The sequence below is a fragment of the Nuphar pumila genome, chromosome 8, assembly GCF_984573655.1.
Source record: "Nuphar pumila chromosome 8, dmNupPumi1.hap1.1, whole genome shotgun sequence".
NCBI lineage: Eukaryota > Viridiplantae > Streptophyta > Magnoliopsida > Nymphaeales > Nymphaeaceae > Nuphar > Nuphar pumila.
The window spans coordinates 35,603,415-35,625,079 of record NC_143256.1 but is presented as its reverse complement, the minus strand read 5'-3'; the positions used below and the strand labels follow the sequence as shown (position 1 = coordinate 35,625,079).

The 21,665-nt window shown below is 40.7% G+C and overlaps 1 pseudogene; it reads right to left on the bottom strand.

The window, feature by feature from the left end:
* Nucleotides 1–1,618: 1,618 nt before the first annotated feature.
* Nucleotides 1,619–20,126, bottom strand: LOC149829899 (endochitinase pseudogene; annotated as a pseudogene).
* Between the last annotated feature and the right edge of the window lie 1,539 nt (nt 20,127–21,665).

Here is a 21,665-nt window from a genome sequence, read left to right as displayed (position 1 = left end):
TGAACCACATTCTATAATTGAATGGACAGAAACTAAAAGATTGGCTCCAATAATGATGGTCAATGCCATCTTACCAGCTTTTGACCAATCTACTTCTAGGTGATACCGAAAAATACTAGTGTGCCATAGTTTGTTAAACACAAAGTCCATATGAACATTTTCTGCTACACTCCTTCATCCAAGGCGGACTTTAATGATAAATTAAAGGAACAAAATCAAGTGAGGGAACATGTTTTTTAGGGTTTTTTCCATAATCATCCTCTTATCCTATCACTGATGGACAAATCCACCCCTGCCTTGTTTCATTTCTCAAATTCATCTTTATTTTCCTACAATCATTCCAGAAACATCATAGATGCAGGTTAACTCCCATCAGAAAATCACATTGTACATTTCAAATGCGCTGCTGCACTTAAGCACCCGCCATCTGCAGTTGGACCCCACACTTGACAGGCTATTATGGAAAAGGTGGAGGGTGCTCAAGCGGCAGCACATAAAAAAATGTGCAATGTTTTTATGACCTTGATTGTTGATTGGCGGAATTGAGGAGTCTTTTGTGGAATTAGGATTTCTAGTTGTTGGTGGTGAAAATTTAGGGTTTGCGGTTGGAATTCGAAGGGAGAATGCACATGGAAATGAGTGTTTAGGTGGTTCGAGCTATCGGCGTGAGGTTTTTTTTTTCAACTGAGATATGGAGCATGTGATTGGTTGCAAGTTTTGGCTTTGTAGGAAGATCAGAAGCAGATCTTTCGATGAGCTTTATCTAGACCTTAATATTCAAACAGGAGAATAAGTTGCTATTAAGTTGGAATCTGTGAAGACTAATTACATTCCCAAATTCACTATAAAACTAAATTGTATATCCTTCTCCAAAGAGGAATGACCATTTCTCTCTGTTTTCCATTCTCTCTAGCTGGACATCACCATGGACGATCGATCGGAAGATGGACCGTGTTCAAATAAACTCATCTTAAAGTACGCGAGTGGGCCATCTTCTGTATGATTTGTTTAGTTTTGAAAAATTCTTTGAAATTGGTTGATTCTTGCTTTTGTTTTAGAGTGAGAGATGTAGTCATTTGCTAGGTGGTGTTAGATTGCACAAAATTTCATGAAGCATTGAGTTCGATAATTAGATGGAATGCATAGCTTTGACCAAAATATAAATTGGAGATGCCAAAAAACTCTAGGATGCACTACAAAGTTACACATAAAACAATCAAATCTTGTGAGAAATAGCATGTTTCCTTCAAACTCCATATTGTCTTAAGACAGTATAATTAGAAAAAAATTGGTTCAAATGCCAAGTTTCTGGACCTCGAGTTTGCGAACATGGTTATGGTACCCCTTGATTGAACACATGGTTTAGAGTCACATCCCATGGCAGATAAATTGCATGGCGTTTTAAACTTTTGTCACTACGTACGCTTGCACCTTTTATGATGTGGCCGTGTGTGTGTGTGTGTGTGTGAGAGAGAGAGAGAGAGAGAGTTTTAACATTCTTATTGTCAACTGTTATTAGAGTTTGCTACAGAAAACAGCAAGGAGTCGTCGGATATTATTTATCCTAAGTCATATGGACTATCCAAATAGGTGCTCCCGCCTTCACTATGAGGTTTTACTATGTGAAGGGCGTCTGATTGTAGCAGTCAAGGTTGCTGCCATAGCTCACCCCAAGTATGCCACAGTACCTCTCGTAGAACCCAATCCGATCTGCAACCCTGGAATCAATTCCATGGCCACATTCCAGGCCTCCATTGATGATGTTTGTGATTACACCGTAAACGGGAAGTCTCCCTGCAGCCGTGTCCGCAGACGTAGGAGTCCATTGCTCAGTGATGACCGTGTGTGGTGAAGGCTTTGGTGATTGAGGAGTCATCCAAAACCATATCACTGTCTCGAATGAAATTACTGGATCAGTAGCAACTGCATTAGGGTTGTTCAGCAAATCATACTCTATTGCTACTCCAGCAGGCCCATGGTTATAGTTGCTGCAAAATTGAAACAGATAATGTTTTAGGCAGGGTTTTTTAGCTAGCCCATTACTGACATTAAGAGATAAGGCCTATAGATGAGAAGCCAAACTAGTCTTGGTGTCTATGAACCAGTTGCAATTTGGAAAATGTGTGCATATATAGAACCCATCCCAATATATAGAGGGAGGACAAGGTGCATTGTGATTGGAGACTTTTGTATGCTTCTGCACCTGAACACCTACCACAATCTTTGGGGTACAGCCTATCTGCTATGGGGCCAACAGCAGATGATGGGTAATTAGGTGCAACAACAGACTTTGCAATTGATCTCAATAACAATATATATAGTCCAACACTTGTCCCCATCGGAAGCCGATAGATGTCTCCTTAAAAGTGGCTAATTAGTACGCATGTGACTCGCTAGGTTGAAGGGAGAGGATTTAATCATCTAGACAAAAAGACGATTTTCAATTATAAATCGCTTAGCAAACAAGTGAATTTTGCTGATCTGAAGTTAATGACATAACATTTAAGAACAGACATGTGTCCGCATTTAGATGGCGTGATCACTTTTGAAGGCGATCACTCCAGTTACGTATCCTACTCAACTTTGACGAAGCAGGTTATATGTTCCCCCCTGAACAGGGCAGTTAGCTACATCTCATGTTCGGGGGTCCCAAAGAGCACCACGTATGTAAGCATGTGTGTCTCGTATCCCCATGTTTGTCAGCATTAATTAGCGTTGGAGTTTTATGTGATTGCAAAGACTTAAGTACCCTCTCCTCCATTGGTGCCAAAAAAAATGATGATTCTTGAAAAGGAGTGGTTGTAAAGACTTAAGTGCCCCGAAGATGATTATTTAAGACCCAGTCTCTGCACTGCAGGATTATCCGAGAAAGAAATCTCCCCTGGAGGAGGCCATGAACATCAACCCTCTCTCTCTCTCCCTTCTATTTCTGCTTCTGTGCACATCCATTAGAAGATCATACATTTCTCCATCAAGCACCGACTGACCTGCACATTGATTGTTGTGGAGCCTGATTCAGAGTTTTTACCCTTACAGGAGGAGGGTTTGGGGGCTCATCCCAGCGTGGGTAGCATCATTTAACTAAATGAGTTATAAATCCTGATTCAGAGTTTTTACCCTTACAGGAGAGGGGTCTGGGGGCTCCTCCCAGCGTGGGTAGCATCATTCAACTTAAAGAGTTGTGGAGTCTGATTTAAAGTTTTTACCCTTACAGAAAGGGGGGTCTGAGAGCTCCTCCCAGTGTGGGTAGCATCATTCAACTTGAAGAGTTATGGAGTCTGATTCAGAGTTTTTACCCTTACAGAAGGGGGGTCTGAGGGCTGCTCCCAGTGTTCATGGCCTTTTGCCCTTACAGGAGGGGTGTCCGGGGGCTCATCAACCCTCTCACTCTCTCTCTCCCTTCTGTTTCTGCTTCTGTGCACATCCATCAGAAGATCTTACATTGCTCCATCAAGCATCGACTGACCTGCACATTGACTGTTGTGGGTCCTTACTGATGAGCTGCCTCTAAATTTATTCGACTCTGGGTCCTTACTGCACTTAAAGTTGAGTCGTTGTATTTTTTTTTGTTCGGTGGGTGGTGAGACCCTCCTCTACTCTCTCAAGACTCTTAGCTTGGGCAATCTTTCTTTTGATGATTGTGGTTGTAATGTGTCATTGAAGTTAAAATGGGGAATGAAATGACAATAGAAATCGCCGAAATTTTTCAGAAATAAACTGAACTCAATAACGAAGACACCACTTTTTACGGATTTGGAATATGACCTCCTGTTAGGGAGATATGGCCCTGACAAGTTGGTCCTAATTCGGGTAGCGATTTACAACGATTTGCTTACTGAATAACACTACAAATCGCTATAGCGATTTGCGGAAGACACTACAAATCGCTATAGCCCTGTTCGGGGGGAACGTATAAGATGCAGACCGGCATGTATCCCCATGTGTGTCCGCATCATATTGCATCGTAATTTGGTGCCGCAGCAAAGACTTAAGTATCCTTTACCGCCATTCGCTTTCTCTTCCTCGAACGGACATAAATGCCCTCCTTCTAGAAAACTGAATCGTCGTTCGTGAAAAGGACAAAACTGCCCTCCATCGTTATCGCGCCAAAACGTTTTGCAAAGTTTGCGTATGTAGCAAGCCTTATGTTGTAGGATTTAAATAGTTCAAAACAATTTATTCTCGCTCTAAGCAGAAAACTCTACCGGAGCATACTCTGCTTTCATCAGTTGTCGCCGGAGCATCCTTTCCTTTGTTCCAGAGCATCCTTTTTCGTCTTACGCGCAGTCGCAGCATCGTTGCCACCTTCTGTTGCGTATTAGTTGTTACTGTTGCTTATTCTACAGTTGGAATATCCAAAATCCCATCGTTTCGGTGAGTTTCGTGTAAGGTTTCGTTATTCAATTTGTAGGTTTCTTCTTATACAAGGACTTATAAGTTTGAGAAATCTTACAAAGATGTGTACTTCTGAACCCAAATGTTGCGATGATTTGTAATCATGATGATCATTTAATTTGTTGTGCAGGTTAACAATGTCTGCTCCTCATCAGAGAAGAGATGCCCCGTCGTTCTATGGTTTGTGTATTAGAGAAGTGATCGGCCAGTCTCATCTATCCAAGGTTCTTGAGAGGTACCAAAATATACTTAACATTGAGAACGACGAAGACAAGGAGAAAGCCTTGGAATTATATTATGAGGAGGATTATCCCTCAGATATCGAGATTGCGGACCAAAGGAATAATGCTGAAGAACGAAAGATGCAGAAGAAGGATGACAAAGAGAAGGCAAAGCAAAGAAATACGGAGGAGAATGAAAAGAGAAGGCGGAGGAAGATGGCAGAGCTTAGGGAAAGGCAAAGAAAGAATGAGGAGGAGAGGGAAAGGTATTTTAACCAGGTAATGATGGAGGCTAGGGCAGAATTGGATAAGGGGATCTTGGAGAATAAAGCAAGGCGAAACAAGGCAAAGCTACTGAAGGAGGCCGAAGAGAGGCAAAGACAAATGAATAAGGAGGAATTGCAACGGAAGGAGAAGGAGGATGAGGAGAAGAAGGAAACGCAACGAAACGAGAAGGAGGAGGCGGTTCAAAAGCAAAGAGAAAGGAAGAAGCAGGAGGAGGAAGTGCTGGAAAGAAGAAAACACTATTTGGAAGCGGAAGAAAGCCGGCTGAAGGAGAAGGAGGAGGAGGAACAGAAGGAAAGGGAAAGGAAAAAGCAGAAAGAAGAAAGGAGGCAGGCGGAAGAAAGACGGCGAAAGGAGAAGGAGGAGAAGGAAGAAAGGCAGCGGAAGGAGAAGGAGGAGCAGGAAGAAAAGGAAAGTGAAAGGAAGAAGTAGTTGGAAGAAAGGCGGCAGGCGGAAGAAAGGCGCTGGAAGGAGAAGGAGGAGGAGGAAGAAAGGTGGCGGAAGGAGAAGGAGGAGGAGGAAGAAAAGGAAAGAGAAAGGAAGAAGCAGGAGGAAGTGCGACGTAAGGAGGCGAACGATAAAAAGGAGAGAGAAAGGAAGGAGAAGGCGCAGAAGGCGAGAGAAAGGAAGGAGAAGGAGGCGAGAAAGGCGAGAGAAAGGAAGGAGAAGGAGGAGGAGAGAAAAGAAGGAGAGGGAGCACGAGAAAAGGAAGGAGAGAATAAGGAAGGAGAAGGAGGACGAGGAAAGGAAGGAGAGAGAAAGGAAGGAGAAGGAGCTGGAGAAAAGGAAGGAGAGAATAATGAAGGAGAAGAAGGACGAGGAAAGGAAGGAGAGAGAAAGGAAGGCGACGGTGGAGCCGGTAGTGAAGGAAAGGGAAAGGCAGTTGGAGGCAGTGGACCCACCAGAAAGGCCTAGGTTGGAGAGAGAACAGGAGAACAGAATGACCAAGGTAAATAAATTCGGCCTGTCTTTGAAGATTTAATAATATGTTTAGCGATTTTGGTACAGCGATTACTGTGTTAGGTATTAATATCTATAGCGATTACTGCGATAGTCTGTGTGCAAACAATATTATTTATAGCATTTAGTAGAATAGTATTTATAAGTACAAATGGAACTAATTGATAATTGGTATGAATAATATGTTATTTTTTGTTACAGGGAGGTCACATGAGAAGGAGAGCACCAGGTGAAAAGCTCGGAGGCTGGTGTCAATGGCCTGTAGTTCTGTCATGGTATGGTCAGCTGAGTGCATATCAGAAGGACCGATTACGAAATATGCACTTCGGTGCCCTTTTGGACCAGCAATATTTTGAAACTTGCTGGAATACCATGACCCACCTGGTAAATAAGTGGAATGATAAGACTAACACATTCCAGTTTGATTCTTTTGAGATGACCATGACTCTAGAAGATGTGGCGAGGATCACTGACCTTAAGTGCGATGGTAGTGTTGTTCTATTATGGCATTCAAACTATAACGCGAGGGAAGAATGCACGGCCCTTTTGGGAATGTCGACGGACGAATGTAGTCAATGTATTTCTGGTGGAATGAAGTCCACATCAATAAAAGTGTCATTTATCCGTAATAAATAGGAAGGTCGCTCCGCTACTTGTGCATCTGAAACAGCTGATCAAGAGTTGTGCGGCTTCCTTCTTTATTTTTTTGCTCTTATATTATTTTCTGATTGTTCTGGTTCGAGAATAAGTTCCATGCGGCTGCAGTACCTGGCAGACTTAGACGAAGTCGACAACTATGCCTGGGGTGCCGCTATGCTTGCACACTTGTACAGTCAACTCTACCGTGCGAGTAATGGTACGAAAACAGTTGAGGGATTTTGGCCATTTGTTCAGGTATTTGTTGATTGCATAGTTAGTAATTGTAGGCTAATTTCATTGAAGGTTGTAGTGTTACTAATAATATTGTTTTTGTTAGGCTTGGGCGTGGGAACATATTATCCCATTGTGTCCATGTGCTGCCACTGCGAGTTGTGGTTTTCCAAAGATCAGTCGGTGGGCTAGAATAAACGTCACAGTGCATAATGCTAAGTCCATTTTAGATGGGTTGCAACTGAATGAGGTAGACGTTCTAAAATTGTGTACTTATCATTGAGTATTATAAATCGTTGTAATGTTTAGCTTTCTTAAGTAATCATCGTTGCAGGAATGTTTTTCGTAGTACATATTGTTGTCGCCATATCATTCTTAAGTAAATTGTAATATATTTGTCACTCGTTATTGAAAAGAATTAGCAATGTACAGGTTTTGTGGAGACCTTATGGAGATGGGGAGGCCGATGACCAAGACGTTGTTGCAGAGGCTGCTAGATTGTTTGACCGCGATTTGTGGCTGTTTTGCAATTATGAAGCCGAGTTGCAGCATGGTAGTCGAGTTCTCCTACAATTTGGCTTAGGGCAGTCCATACCAAATATGCCTTTGAAAGTGAGAAGGAAGTTGAATAGTGGTGGGTGCAGGAACGTGGATTGGCGTAAACTCTACAGGGATGAATTATTCATTTGGAACTCGGGTGGTGTCCTTGCCGTATCGTATGATTCTAACGGACGACAATTTGATCCCTTCTATTTCAAACGCTATTGGGAACCAATGCGCCGAAATTTGTCCATTGATAAAATTGGGAACCCATGCATCCCAACTGCCCCCTCTCATGTTCCAGCCCAGCCTCTACAATGAAAACGTCGTCTCTCTTCTGTTACAACAATGATGCCCTCACCAACAAAGGGCGATGAGGAGCGAACAATTGCTACAAAAGAGCACATTGTCTCTGCTTCAAGGTTCGATCTTATGAAGAGGGAGAATAAGAAATTAAGGACAGAAGTTAGCAATATGGGGATACAATTGAACTCAGTTGTGGAGATGATGACCAGCTTTTTTAGTATGATGCACGCAACCCAGAGGCCACCCAGGATAGAGGGTCCACCAATAAAAACAGAGAGACAAGTGTATGATATTTCATCTGATTCGTCAAGTGCCTAGTAATAAACCGTGGGCATTCTTTTTTATCACGATAGCTATTTGTTGTAATTTTATAATTAATTATCGTAAGTTGACATTCTTTTATTGTTTAATTCTTTATTATTACATGTAACAGACACGTTTCGTCTGTGGCTGTCGTAAATAAATAAATTTTAATCGAAGATAGATGTCTGTCCGACGAAATCGCGTGGCATTGAATTGAATAAGGTCGCCATCGTTATGATAGAGCATTTCTGCCCAGCAATCGCTGTATTTGTCTAAAAAAAATTTAACGAGTTCTTACGTTGTAATTGACATCAGTGAATAGCGATCAGAGAAGATCGATGCGACGAAATCGCTACTGATGATCATAAGTAAACTGTAAGTAGATTGCAATCGCGCAATAGTATGTCGGCCAAACAAAATCACTACGATATTGTTCTCTGTCAGAAGTCGCTCATTTGCGAGGATTTCAATTCATGAGGTCAACGACGCAAACGGCAATGGCTTGTCCCTTTGTAAACGTTGTAAGTCAACAAGGATTTGCGGTGTTAAATGATACTATTATAAAGCCACAATGAACGTTTTTAAAAAACCGACAACGGCTACGATATTTGGCATGAATATATCGATGTATCCATGTTTGATAATCAATTGAGTAATCGTCAAAGATTATTCATACCTGAAAAACGGGTTTGTTCGGGTCGGGTCAATCTCCCATTGAACCATTGCTATAATATGAAGTCGAAACGACGGTTTTTTAATTATTTAAAACCCAATCATTTAAGTTGGGGGTTGTCTTCGATAAATTTTGGATTTGTCGTACATTATTCATTGATCATGTTGGTTGAGCAGTAGAACTTTTTGGTCATAAATAGTCGCACAAGTACTCGACGGTGTGATTATCTTCAACTTCGTGAATCAGCAACAATCAAACCGATGGTTCCTTCATAAACCTGGACTCCAACCCACCCCCACCCCCCCCCCCCCGAACATAGAAAATTGTGGTTGGTGAGGCAGACGAAGACAACTACACGACCAACAATGGCGAATCATGCGTATATTGTCTTCACATCGTCTCCATTTTCAACAAAATCCGTGTCTTTGAAGCTGTTAATTGTGGTTTGTGTTGTGTACTATGTAATGTAATTTCCATATCGTTCATTGCAATGTCCTTATTCATTTCAGTAGTATATCCACCGACGAAGTTGGGCGAAAACTTAGTCAATCACTCGCGGAGGACATCAAACGAATGCGCAAAGAATTCTCAGAATGCAACATGATCAGTAATTTTGTTCGTATGAAACTTGTAGGAGTTGTCTATATACTTAAGCCATGTGTACATGCGTTAACAACACCATATTTGCTTCAAACAGACTATATCTGATTTCGTCAGTTATATTAAAAGCAACGCACCAAGCCAGACTATAAGCATTGTCAGCCCGTATTTCATGGTATATCGGTTGTATTTTACGTTGCTTTTGGTTATTGATTAAGTCCGATTGATTCGTATGTTAACCTTGTTGTTAGCAATGTTTCGGTATGCAGACGATCTTACGTTGTTTGCCATATTCCAGTGGATTTAAAGACGGCCTACCTTATTGGGTTAACGGTAATCATTGCATAGACCTTTTGTCAAGTGAAAAGGTAAGCAAACAAACCTAGAATGCAAGGTTACAGAATGACAGTGCTAACATCATTTTTTTAATCCATTTGCAGATATTGATTCCTACACTCTGGCAATCAGAAAAGCATTGGGTCTTATACGTGATGAATTTACACGAAAAACAACTCTGGTGTTACAATTCTTTGGAAGTTGACAGTGGTTTACGGCTAGACATTTCTCATCTCGTAAGATTCCATCTTTATGAGTACTGTGTCCTGTACTGGGGTCATGAATTTACTTTGTGTCGCATTATTCTTAGATCGGTTTCGTCAAAGCCATTTTGGGAGTCGATGTTAGTGAGTGGATCTATCGCACGACATACCATGCTCCATTACAAGATAATGGCGTTGATTGCGGCATATTTGTAATGAAGTACATTGAAGTGATATACAATGGTGCAGAACCCCGTTTCGACGTTGTATGTCATTTCTTGTCCTATGTTATTAGTAATTAAATGCATGTCTATTGGTTCCATATTACAATTTTTGTTTTGCAGGTTAATATACCTGGATTCCGTGAAGAACTCTGCCAAATATTGACGTCCTTCCTAATTGCGGAGGCGAAATTAGCAGAGACGCCACGAGGATGTAAAAGGCAGCAACCAGCGGTGCCCAACACGCATGATTGACAGTCGCAGAAATAGATAGCGATGTATGCAATGAACGAAGCCTTGTAATGTTCGAAATGATAATAGTCAACATCGTTATGAAATGTTTGATGTGTAAACATGGCGTTATTGCTGACACGCACAGAATGAAAATCGCAGAAGAGACTCGAGATGAATGCGGTGAAGCCAAAAATGTCGATTTGTTGTTCACAAATGGTAGTCTAACGTCAGCTACACTACTACTACCATGAAATGTTGTGTAAGAATTTGTAAATATTTTTAATTTCAAACGACTATTTACTTTAATTATGATATTGCATACATATGAAAAAAGTCTACATCGATACAACAACCGCGTCGAAGCGCCTATACACTCGATTCAAGAACAAGTCACTTTTGCAGGAATTGTCGGTTTGTCGGTTCCTTATTCGCGAAGCAAAATGGAACACATCCTTAACCTGTGCGATGTGTCATTCATATATTAATGAAACGTCCTATCACCCTACGTCAGTTTTCAAATTAATACGCATGTTTTAATAAACAAAGAGCAAATCTCATATAAAATACCCTCCGCGTTAATGAATTTGAACAATGGCATGTCAGAGAGCTATTCTCAAAACTAATCAATGTGATGGGACCTCGTAGTTCAAATTACGGTAGCACGTAGCGGTTACTAGAAATCGCGGTTACTAGAAATTGCGGTAATCCATATCCACACATTTCGTTCACGGGTTGCGAGCTATACAATGATTTCGGAACAGCAACAAAATATCTTTTGTTGTACATTATTTTTAATTACCGAAGAAAAGCATTACATTTAGGAATCACGGTAATCCATTTCCACACAATTAAGTGCCCGCGACTGCACCGCTGGCAGTTCCACGTCAACCAACTCCACCTACGCCGACCGCTCCTCACTATGTTGCGACTGCACAGCCGTAGTTGGGTGACAACGGTGATGGCGGAGCTCGTTAGGTTGTACAGAGGGAGCAATCGATAGGTTTCACATTACATATTTTTTCTCTCGTTCTTTTTGAACTCAATCAAATTTCTGCATATTTCCAGGCGTAAATCCGGTATATCTTTCTGCAACAAAAATATATAATGTGAAACCAATATATAACAGGAATCCCCAATATCAGCGGATGCAAAGTTCATACAGCGATGAAAACAACTTCTTCTCCTTTGTATATTGCTTCAATGTGCTTCATTACGAATATGCCACAATCGATTCCATTAGTTTGTACAGGAGCATCGTCAGCACAGAGCAACATCCACTCGGAAATGTCGACACCCAAATAGTCCTTCAGGAATCCCGCCTGTGATAAAGGGAAAATATAGTACAGTCCGGTCCATCAGAAATAGCTACGCTTCACCTATGGGCAGAAGCTTACCAAATGCATAGCGTCACGTTCTACACCACTGTGGCAGTCCAATGAGTTGTAGCACCATAGTTGTTTTTCCACAAAATTCATCTCGTATAAGACCCAATGTTCTCGAGTTTGCCACAGCGTAGGAAGTAAAATCTGTGAATCGATACAATAATTTATAATTCTATAGACAGATCTTGATGGGGATGTAATGACTAAACCTTGGAGAAGAGGTTTGTTAACTTACCTTATCAAAATTCGCAAAGTCTACGAACTCTTCACCATTGTTCCAACAAGGTAGTGCATCTGCGAATCCACTGGTATATGGTTTTCGCCGGACGTACATCTGTTGCACAAAATAGTAAGGTTTAACCAGCAAGAAATTTGAGTAAGTCATAAAAGCAAATAAAACAATGGCAGACCACACATACCATGAAATAAGGGGTGATGATGCGTATTGTATTGCTCGTTGCATTGCTTTGAATATAATTGACAAAATCACACATAGTCTGGTTGCAAAAATTTACAAACTTCAAAACATACAAACCGAAAACCTAGTAAATGATAGTGGTTGCGTACGTACAAAATTACTAATAGTGTTCCCGTCTGCAAATTCATCTTGCATCTGCTCGATGTCATCTAGGACCTCGTTAGGGAGTTGCCGCCCACCTTTATCTATGGATGTTGCACTGAGTGCACCATTAGCGTAGTATTCAGAATTCGCGGTTCAAATTATTTTCTACAGTAAACAACAAAAGACGAAATACGACATGAAAAGGCAAAATTATACGTCTTAAGCGGTAAAGTTGGTACTGTGGGAGTGGTTGTCTTCTTCATCGGCGTCGTGGCTGGTTGTATTGCTCCCATCGTGCTCTTCTTTGGTGTCATGATTGGTCGTATTGCTCCAATCGTCCTCTCCTTTGGCGCCATGACTGGTCGTACTGCTCTCATCGTCCTCTTCTTCGGCGCCATGCCTGGTCGTATTGCTGCCATAGTCTTCTTCTTCGGCGCCATGCCTGGTCGTATTGCTGCCATAGTCCTCTTCTTTGGCACCATGCCTAGACGATGATATCGATGCCACCTTTGCAACGCAGATACGGAATCGACATCGTCAGTCAAATATAAAGGAAATGTCCTTTAACATGCCACCCTTTTGCAAACTAGATGATTGCGTTTTAAATAATTAATAATACGTCATTTCACATGCTGCCGTTGCTTGATAAACGTTTGCAAATTAGATGATTGCGTTTTAAATAATAAAAAATGTCTTTCGCCATGCCGCCCTTTTTCGAAAAAAAACCCGCTAATTATATAATTGCGTTTTAAATAATTAAAAACCGTCGTTTCGAATACCGCCCTTTATCGAAGACAACCCGCAACTTAAATGATTGGGTTTTAAATAATTAAAAAATCGTCATTTCGACTACATATTATAACAATGGTTCAATGGGAGATTGACCCGACCCGAACAAACCCGTTTTCCAGGTATGAATAATCTTTGACGATTACTCAATTGATTATCAAACATGGATACCGTGATATATTCATGCCAAATATCGTAGCCGTTGTCGGTTTTTTAAAAACGTTCATTGTCACTTTATACTAGTATCATTTAACACCGCAAATCCTTATTGACTTACAACGTTTACAAAGGGACAAGCCATTGCCGTTTGCGTTGTTGACCTCATGAGTTGAAATCCTCGCAAATGAGTGACATCTGGCAGAGAACAATATCGTAGCGATTTTGGTTGGCAGGCATACTATTGCGCGATTGCAATCTACTTACAGTTTACTTTTGATCATCAGTAGCGATTTCGTCGCATCGATCTTCTCTAATGGTGGTAGCTTTTCTACTTATGCTATTCACTGATGTCAATTACGACGTCAGAACTTGTTAAATTATTGTTCACGACCTACATCGCGGTAGCACGTAGCGGTGTTAGTCAACACCGAGTTGCGGTGTTAAACGATACTAGTATAAAGCGATAATCAACGTTTGTTGATAAAAACCAGAGGGATCTGAACGAACACACGTTAAGAACTCCAAAGCGATTATGACAAATTATGGAGTACCCCTCACACTTGCACATCCACTGTTAAAGCGAACAAAGCTCACTCTGTAATAGACGAAGAGGTTTACTTACCAATTAAGAAATGAAGTGAGGAAGAGAAATGACACATTGATTAGCCTTTTATTTACAACATATGGCTAAAAGTTTTCACAAGATAACAATTGGAGGTGTTGGGAAAATGAAAAAATTGTTGCAGAAGAAGTTGAATCGACGCCTTTTATTTACAATCATAGCTTTACCAACTAACGTTGGTAAATTGACCAGATTTCAACATTGTCGGATTTGTTACGAGTTTATAGTGATCTATCATCAACCACCTGCGGCCCGTGCTTGTATTTTTGCTTTAATCGCTAAATAGCGGTTTTTTTGCTTTAATCGCTAAATAGCGATTTCTGGCTTCTGCTGGTTCATGATATAACTTAATGGCGATTTTTTGGTTATCGTCGAATAGCGATATTTGGCACCGCAGCATAATGATTTGGGAGTATTGTTCGACTGTCACTCTAAGCGTTATCTGAGGGGTTGTTCAAGTAAGCTTTTTTGGGGCATTGATCATGGTTGCGTTTCATTTCATGATCTAAGTAAGATTTCATTTGCGTGGTGATAGCAAACTCAGATCATAAAATGAATCACAACCTTGATCAATGCCCCATAAAAACTTACTTGAACAACCTTTCTCAGCCCGCTTAGATTGACATTCGAACAATACCCACACATCACTATGCTGCGATGACACAGATCGCTATTCAACGATAACCACAAATCGAAAAAACACAAGCATGGACCGCAAGTCATCTATGACAAATCACTATAAACTCGTAACAAATCCGACAATGTTGCAATCGGGTTATGCAAAGAGGCATGACAAATAAACTAATAGCCCACACGAGATTCCTGCGTCCCATACCCATCTGTTGAATGCATCAGAGCCTGTCATGATAGAGAAAATATAAGACAGTGCATTAAGTTTCATAAGAAATGCATACCTCCTCACCACATTGATTACATACCAATAGACTTGTAAAACTGAAGCGATCCTTTCCGGAAATCTGGTTGGGAGGAATGGAGGTTTCAACATTTGCTGGTACTTCTGTAGGGTATTGCTGCATGTTGGACATTACACGAGTTAGATATTGACAAACTTCACGTAATGGGAAGCAATATAATATCAAAAATACTTGTTCATTTGAAGGGATTTGTTGTTTTTTATTACAGGTTGGTTGTTTCTTAGTCCTTTTCTTGTCAACCAATTCTAGTGCACCGTTTGACCTCCGACGACTGCGATCAGAGGCAGGTTTTCTTTTGATACCCTTCGCTTCATGAATATGTCCATCATAATCAACAACGTTCACTACTGACTTGTTGAAGATAATGTTTACGCTTTGACGCAACTTCTTTGGAGTGTCAAGCAAAACATGATTTTCACCTGCGGTGTTCGATCCCATTATCTTCTGCTGGTATTCATTCGCTGCAACAGACTTAAGGTGATTTGACTCCACGTTTTCAAGTAACTCCATTGCAGCTTTTCTCACAAATACATAGCATTCTTCACTTCTCGATGCCAAATCAGCAACATGCATGAATGACCTACATAGTTGTTGGTAACGAGAGGCTATGTGGCGCTTCTTGTCAACACCAGATTTACTCACATTGTCCATAACGAGCATTTCAATCTTTGCGCGTCTCTTCCATCTTCGCATTAGGTAAGACTCAGGTATTTCTTGTATCTTCTCTTGATTGAGTGCCTTTAATGCATGACAGCATAGAATACCTTTGAATTTATACATTTTGCACGAACATTCTACCCTTCCATTGTCAACATTGTACGTGACATGTGTTTCTTGCCTTTCCTGATGCTTTTCGCCCTGACAAAAAATATGGTATTTGTGCATATTCTCGGTTTGCACGAGTCCTTCTATTTTGCAATTCATGACATGCAACACCTCTTTCTTGATCCATTCAAATACAGTTAGTGTATACAGAGCTGCAGGTCGCATCAATATTTCCATGCCAAAAGTTAGAGGTCGTGTATTGAAGCATTTCACGTCTTGTTCAAGCTCATTCTGTCTTAAATCGTCTATAAATAATTCATATTGTTCCATGAAATGAAACATTGTTACACATGAATACAGGGTTTTCTTCATGGTAGCATGCATAGATTCGTCTCTTTGTGTGCTTATCATACCTGCACAAAAGTATTGTCTTCTATATGCCAATGCCCACTTCTCTTTTTCTGCATATAAATTTTGTAACCACAGACAGTCAGTAAGGTCGTATGTCTTAATCATTTTGTCCCAATCTGACTTAAAAGTGACCTCGTCTACGCTATGAAGTACACACCTTGTAAACGTTTTGTCAAACCCTATATTCTGATTAAATATGTGTCCTATGTTCTTTGCTGCATTTTGAAAGATATGCCACAAACATAGGCGATGATGTGCATCTGGCCACACATGAAGCACTACAGCCGCAATTGCGTAATCACCATCTGTAAGTACAGTTTCAGGATGTTTCCCATTCATTGCCTGTGTAAATACTCTGAACAATCACTCAAAGCTTTCCTTGGCCTGGTCATACACAAAAGCACCGCCTAATATACAACTCTGTGCGTGATGGTTCACTCCCACAAACTGCGCAAATGGCCAATGTTCAGTATTAATCTTTACTGTAGTATCAAACACAAGCACATCATTGAAGCATTCATAATCTACTCTAGACTTTGAATCTGCCCAAAACATATTCACAGCATATCCATCTTCGTCCACTTGCATTGCACTAAAGAAACCATGTTCATTGCTTGATTTATTCTGTAAGTAACGAACCAAAGAACATATTTCTTCGTTCTTCATGTTATCTGTCCTCTTCCTTCTCAAATGGTTTCTTAGATCCAAAGGTGTGAATGGCACATTTTCGCGACCACCATCTATGCGGTTAAACAAATTGTATGTCTTCCTTGGTGCAATGCCGGCGCTATCGGCTATTTCAGCCATTGCAGCATGCGCTACAGTTACTTTACGATGTGACCTTAGCATAGGAGTCATAAATGATGCAGATAAATCATGATTATGATCACTGATTAAAGTACGCACGACAAATTTCTCATTCGGATGTCTTCTTAAAACCAATCTCGCCTGACATCCACATCTTGATTCTGGCATGCTTCTTGTTGGATTTCCCATTGATTTCTTCAAACCTTGCTTGGAACAGACATGTCTTTCTAACCAAGACACCCTGTGCATTTTTTGACCAAGAAAACCTTCTCACATTGAAGCCAACTTTTAAGGCATACTCATTGTAAAATTTATATGCATCTTCCTCGTTATTAAACTGCATTCCTTCTACAGGAACATAGTCAAGTGTAATTCCATGTACATTCCCAGTTCCTCCGGTTTTATTAAGTGTACTGACATCAAAATCTACCTCATTACTGAATTGCATTTCTTCTCCTGGAACATTCAAGTCAAGTGTACTTCCATGTATAGTCTCGGTGCCTACACCTTTATTATGTGCACTGTCATGGTAGTCTACCTCATCATTGAATTGCATTTCTTCCACTGGAACATTCAAGTCAAGAGTGGGTCTAATGCCTGCACCATTCTTTTCATGTGCATCGTTAGTGCAGATGTTCAATTCTTCAATTGCGTCATAAGTATAGATATTCAATTCTCCAGATCTTTTGATTGATTGAGCTACATTGTCTTTATTACAACCTAATGATAAGCTCAACAATGTTTTAAGCAATATATCAATTTCTGTTTGCAGCAAAATAGCAAACAAATCGATATTAACTAACAAAAATGTATCCCACAAAAATGTGAGTTTGTTACTAATACAGCGGTTTGAGATACAATGCATATGATGAGTTAATGTAGGATACCTGATGGGGTAGAGGCCCTTCCTAGCATTTGTAAACAAGCATTCTTGTCAACAGGTCCCAGCGTCTTACAAATATCGATAAGTTTTCAACCATCGTAAGGACATGATCTACCTGCAATAACCAAACAATGCCTTAATGGCACACAAGACGACATGCCTTCTTCATCGATAGCATGATGAGATGAAAAGCTACTCATGCTGCCTTAATGGCACTGGTTGGAATGTTTGTGCATCATTGCTTTCTTCCATAATGCCTAACAACAATGACAAATAAAAGAAGACAGTAGAATGTTTTGTAAGCAATATATCAATTTGCGTTAGCAAGCGACATAGGTTTACTACGATTTAATCAGGATGTATATAACAACGGATACCACTTGGGTTAAGCAAGTCAAAGCAGTGATTTAATGAATGAAAGTATCAAAGCAAGTGCGGTTTGATGTTTGCTTATACTGAGCATCGACTTGTCGCTTACCATGCCAATAAAATACACATGTCCTACATGTGTGTTGACGATAACGCGAGGCTCTAAAGCGAGATCAATAGAAGTCGTTGAGATAGCAGCGATATGCATGCGAAAATCGCCTTGCCAGGCGTGTAACGATGTGTTTCTGCATCCACACGTTTTCAAAGTCTGTGTACAAATATCTTACAAATACATATTACAAAACATATAATATCTTACAAAACGATATGTACAGCAATTTGTAAGATATTGAAAATCGATACGAAAGTTCAGCATAATAACTTAAAACTCGACGATACAAAACCATACTATCTAAAAGGTCCATAAATATATCGCACAATAAATTACAAATCGATAAGGAAGAACTTGAGCATAATAGCAAACAAATTGATATTAACTAACAAAAATGTATCTCACAAAAACGGGAGTCTGTTACTAATACAGCGGTTTGAGATACAATGCATATGATGAGTTAATGTAGGATACCTGATGGGGTAGAGGCCCTTCCTAGCATTTGTAAACAAGCATTCTTGTCAACAGGTCCCAGCGTTTTACAAATATCGATAAGTTTCCAACCATCGTAAGGACATGATCTACCTGCAATAACCAAACAATGCCTTAATGGCACACAAGACGACATGTCTTCTTCATCGATAGCATGATGAGATGAAAAGCTACTCACGCTGCCTTAATGGCACTGGTTTGAATGTTTGTGCATCATTGCTTTCTTCCATAATGCTTAACAACAACGACAAATAAAAGAAGACAGTGGAATGTTTTGTAACACAAGGCAGGCACGAGAAGGCGACAGTGTCTTGTACAACAGGATAAAAAACAAGGCGAAAAGCTCGACTGGAGACGAAGGCAAAGTTTGGGTTGATAATGGGAGCAACTCTTACAGCAGATGACGCAGGAGTTTAATGAATAGGGAACGTCTCCACTTTAAATGGTTAACATCAAACTTTCTGGATGGAGGACTTTTTTGTCCTTTTATCGACCCGTCGTTTCACAACTTTTGAATGGAGGATATTTTTGTCATTTCCTCGAACCGCCATTTTAGGGCAAGAAAAGCAAGTAAGGGTGATTAAGTCTTTGCAATAGCACTAGAGTCCGATGCAAAGTATGTCAACATACACGGGAATACGAGCCCCATGTGCATGAATACGTGGCGCTCATTCGATCCCCCGAACACAGACGTGGGATTCAGTGAATCATCGGGGGCGAACATACACCACCCTCTTTGACCTTCTCAACCTGTCTAGAATTAATTTTCAATAAGAAAACTAAAGTGAAAACTTAGAAGAGGTCTTACTATGAGATTTCCACGGGTCCTCTACCATAGTATGTCTTTCCAGAGGCACAAGGCCATTGAGTACTGGCAAGACAGTAGTTGCGTGGGTTACCTTGCTCTTGGAGATAGCGGTACCCCCAAGAGTAGGGTCCATCTGGTGCAGTTGCCCATCCACCTGCGTGAAGAATTTACAAATGTCATATTGGCCCTTGTATTACAAAAGATCGATCGAAAGATATGTTTACTTTAGCAGATTTCTAAAGGGAAAATATTTGACTATACGTATGGCAATTTAAGACCAGTGACGCTAGCTCGCTAATCCTGAGTGTGGTTTCTTTGTGTAGTAAACGAAAGGAAAAAAAAGCTACACAGTGGTTTCATGCAAAAAGATGACAGATAAAGAAGGATCAGTCTTGAACATCACATACTCAAGATTAGCAATCCTCATTAACTTGTGTAGCCATATTTCCGTTGGGGTTATTCATCTTCTCATACCTGTTTTTTTCATGGGATGTCTGGCCAAGGAAGGCAACAATTTCTCTTTTACGAGTGGCATCATCACCTGTAGTGCTGAAGCCACTAAACGCATTAGCGCTGTAATGAAGGCATTGTAAGTGTAAATTCCATGAGCAGGACAAGCCGAATCATTCTGATGCAACAGCATCTGGTTGAAGATAGCCTCTAAAATGAAAGAACTCAAGCCACCACCGCTGCTGCCAGTGCACTGGCTCTAGCACCCAGTTCCACAGTAGGCATTGGTGCTGCCACAATAGCCATATTGAGTGCAGCACAACCCTCCTGAACACACAGCATCCTCTGCTTGACTACCACATTGTTGTGCTAATGCAGGCAATGCACCTAATAACAGAGAAAACAACAACAATGTCAAAGAGAAGAACCCCATGACCGAAAGATACAATAGAAAGAAGAATGAAATCTGAGTAGGGAAGAATTTATAATTATTCTTCCATGCTTGGATGACATTGATGCAAGGGGGAGCACCTATAAATACAAAGCAGGTTATATGTCCCCCCCCCCCCCCCCCGAACAGGGCCGGTACTCCATCTCATGTTCGGGTGTTCCCAAAGAGCGCCACGTATAAGATGCAGACCGGCATGTATCCCCATGTGTGTCTGCATCATATTGCATCGTAATTTGGTGTTGTCACAAAGACTTAAGTACCCTTTACCGCCATTCTCTTCCTCTTTCTCGATCGGACATAAATGCCCTCCATCTAGAAAACTAAATCGGCGGTTTGTGAAAAGGACAAAACTGTCCTCCATCGTTATCGCGCCAAAATGTTCCGCAAAGTTTGCGTATGTAGCAAGCTGTATGTTGTAGGATTTAAATAGTTCAAAACAATTCATTCTCGCCCTAAGCAGAAAACTCTACCGGAGCATACTTTGCTTTCATTTGTTGTCGTCGGAGCATCCTTTCCTTTGTTCCGCTACCGCCAGAGCATCCATTTTCATCTTACGCGCAGTCGCAGCATCGTTGCCACCTTCTGTTGCGTATTAGTTGTTATTGTTGCTTACTCTACAATTGGAATATCCAAAATCCTATCGTTTCGGTGAGTTTCGTGTAAGGTTTCGTTATTCAATCTGAAGGTTGCTTCTTATACAAGGATTTGTAAGTTTGATAAATCTTACAACAATGTGTACTTATGAACCCAAATATTTTGATGATTTCTAATCATGATGATCGTTTAATGTGTTGTGCAGGTTAGCAATGTCTACGGCTTATCAGATTAGAGATACCCCATCATTCTATGGGTTGTGTATTAGAGAAGTGATCCGCCAGTCTCATCTATCTAAGGTTTTTGAAAGGTACCAAAATATACTTAAGATTGAGAACCATAAAGACAGGGAAAAAGCCTCGGAATTGTATTATGCGGAGGATTATCCATCAGATATCGAGGCTTCAGAGCAAAGGAAGAATTCTGAAGAACAAAAGATGCAGAAGAAGGATGACGAAGAGAAGGCAAAGCAAAGAAATAAGGAGAAGAATGAAAAGAGAAGGCGGAGGAAGAAGGCAGAGCAGAGGGAAAGACAAAAAAAGAATAAGGAGGAGAGGGAAAGGGAATTTAACAATCTAATGAAGGATGCTAAGGCAGAAATGGAGATGATGTATTTGGAGCTTAAAGCAAGGCGAAACAGGGTAAAGCTACTGAAGGAGGCGGAGGAGAGGCGAAGGCAAATGAATAAGGAGGAGTAAGAGAAGAAACGGAATAAGCCTCAGGATGAGGAAGAAAAGGAAAGGCGAAGGAGGGAGAAGGAGTTTGAGGAAGGTAAGGAAATGCAAAGGGAGGAGAAGGAGGATGAGGAAAAGAAGAAAAGGCAACGAAAGGAGAAGGAGGAGGAGGAACAAAAGGAAAGAGAAAGGAAGAAGCAGGAGGAGGAAGTGCAGGAAAAAAAGAAACAAGACTTGGAAGAGAAAGAAAGGC